Source organism: Gossypium hirsutum, chromosome D02 (genome assembly GCF_007990345.1).
Source record: "Gossypium hirsutum isolate 1008001.06 chromosome D02, Gossypium_hirsutum_v2.1, whole genome shotgun sequence".
Classification (NCBI taxonomy): Eukaryota; Viridiplantae; Streptophyta; class Magnoliopsida; order Malvales; family Malvaceae; genus Gossypium; species Gossypium hirsutum.
Genome location: NC_053438.1, coordinates 61,993,616 through 61,996,408, shown reverse-complemented (window position 1 = coordinate 61,996,408; position 2,793 = coordinate 61,993,616). Strand labels below are relative to the sequence as shown.

The 2,793-nt window shown below is 34.6% G+C and overlaps 1 long non-coding RNA gene across 1 annotated transcript; it reads right to left on the bottom strand.

Annotated features, from left to right (window-relative positions):
* Positions 1–452: 452 nt before the first annotated feature.
* On the bottom strand, positions 453–1,757 carry LOC121214753 (uncharacterized). The gene is made up of 2 exons (XR_005910491.1): positions 1,277–1,757; positions 453–999 (listed from the first exon to the last, which is right to left on the bottom strand). It is a non-coding gene; the product is annotated as an uncharacterized lncRNA (long non-coding RNA).
* Between the last annotated feature and the right edge of the window lie 1,036 nt (positions 1,758–2,793).

The window sequence follows — 2,793 nt, the reverse complement described above, 5'->3', positions numbered from 1 at the left end:
CACATTTATTTACCATTTGAAAAAAAAATTGAAAGAGAAAGGGTGCTAAACCATCAATGTCTGTTTTGCTACAGTCAAGTGCTTCATAGTGTGAATACTGATTCTTTTCTTGCACTGATAATATATATTTTTTTTAATTCAAGAAGACTTTTGCTTTTTCATTTCTGATAAAGATCCACACCCGTTCTAAGTTGGACAATGTGTAAACAATAAGCATTGCAAAAAATCTTTTCACCTAAATAAGAATGGTGAAAAAATAACTCAAATATGTCATAAAACCTTAAACATACAACTGTCCCACATAAACAAAGAGAATTTTGAAGTTCTTAGATTACAATATGCCATCCTAGTTAGATAAACCTGCAGCAATCTTTACTTGTATTCTTTTAGAGAAATTAAGATAATTCATTTCCTTCGTTTTGAAGAATACGGTGATCAAGAGCATGCAAGCATTAAAAGAAATAAGACTATAACCAATAATTAAATAAGTCATCGTGCTAAAGTTGATACCTTGTGTAGCCTCTAGAACAATAAATACAATTGAACCTATAATCCAACTTAAACTCAATGACAAAAACATTAAGGAATATGTAGAAGATTTCATTAAATAATACTTATTACCAAAGTGATTACTCATTTGCAGTATCCTAGTCCATTTCATTTTGCTCATACAGTTTTAAAATTGAAAGAACATTCTATTATAACAATGTCTAGCTTATAACATAAAGAGAACACCAAATTCGGAGCATTAAAGTGTGCGTGCTGCAACTCTACCTTAACAGGCTCAGCTGCTTGCAGTTCTGCTTCCATCTTAGCTATTTTATCCGTAAGGCTCCTCATTTGTTGTTCTCTTTCAGATGTTACAGCTCCTATCTGAGCATGCAAGATCTGCAACTCTTGTTGTGCAGCAGCAAGTTCCTATCTCAATGTCCTATGGGTAGCAGTAGTTCTCTGGTTTTCTATACCAAGTTTCTGGATTTCCACATGCTGTGCAGCAAGCTTTTTTTCCATGATTTTTGGATGACAGAATCATCCCAACAAACGACACATGACAAGGTTTTTATTTGTTAGGATGAATGCATGGATTACAACCCCCAAATAAATAAAGCATGCCAAAACAAAGAAAGGGTTAAAATTTGGTTTGGGTTTTGATTCCAGAAACCCTATGCTAACATCATTTGTTTTGTCCATTATCTTAGCAGCCAATACCATTTGTTTCATCATGCATAAAAGTTTAGGCAACAAAACTCATCCTATGAAAAAAAGATAAACTCACCGGTGGTGGAGAAGAGGAACAAAGCACCAGCAGAGGAACAAAGAACCAGCACCAGCAGAGGAACAAAGAACCAACACCAGCAGAGGATCAAAGAAGCAGTAGAGGAATAAATAACCAGCGATGAGAGCAAAGAACCAGTTTGTGTGTGTGGCTAAAAAAAGTAAAGAGCAGCTTAGAAGCACTTTTTGGCTGGAAAAGCTAAAAATTTCTTCTTTTTCATCTACCTAAAAGCACTTCAAAGAAGTTAGAAATTTGACCCCAAATGAAGTGTGTTCTTCATTACTTTTCACCCAAAAGCACTTTTATGTAAAAGTGCTTTTCAACCGCCCAGAAGAACTGGCCCTTAATCAGGTTGTGTACAAGTTTTATGCTTACTTTTCCTAAAATATTAGATACGGTTAGTTGATAACTTGTAAGCATTTTCATATATATTGTAATTTTTGGAATGAAAAATTTGAGTAAATGCAAGTAATTTATTCCATAAATGATCAATACTGCCAGCTCAGTTAAATTTAATCTAATCTAAAACCGTATCAGAACGGATTTTCAGCTCTTAATTCAACCTTCAACGCTATCCTACATTTAAAACAGTCATAGGTGCAAAGAAGTCAGGATATGCCCTTGGCTACAACTACGAGAATAAGAACAAATGTAGAAAAGATAATGTGCAGCTCCAAAAAGATGCCAAAAGAAGTGCTAAGTTGGTATTACTAGACTAACGTATTGGAAAAATTGCAATTAATTCTTCTCACTAGAGTATTTTCCATCCATTCTCCCTATGGTAGTGTCCATATTATTCATCAGAGAAAACAGTAACCAAAAGAGGAAAACAAGCAATTTAATATAATTATATGTATATATCAAAGAAACAAATGTAAAAGAAAGAAACATGTCAACCAACACTTATAGGTAAGGGCATATATGGAACTCAACTGTGGAGCAGGTTTAGACAGTAATAATTGTGAGTCAATATGACAAAGCAATGAAACAAGAATTAATACTCATCTTGTTTTTTTTCTTTTTTTTATTTCATTTGCTTCATAATAAGGAAACAAATATGGGATGTTTTAATTTCAGTTGTCCAAATAATACTTGTTATCCAAATTACAAGAATCATTTTCATTTGATATGGTGATATAGTCTGCAGTGGTGGGTTGGGTATACATGGAAGAAGAAGAGGTAGGAGGTGGTGGCAGTATGTGTGGGGTGGTGATGGTGGTGGTTCAGCAATTGAAAGAGCCTCAGAAGAGAGCGAGGCTACATGTGAAGAAGGTATAAGATCAGCTTCTCAACACTTGTATCTTATTATCTCATCCCTCACTCCATTTATTTCAGCTTGTAAAGATTGAACTTGCGGTTGCTAAGCTGAGAGTGCACCCATGCACCCGTACACAAGATCTCTTAGCCTCACATTAGCCTCTTAAACAGGACTACTCACAGTGTTAGCTCTTTGGCTATTTATAGGTCAATGGCTGCCTCTATTATTTGTTATAAATTCTGGCGCAAGAAAAAAAATT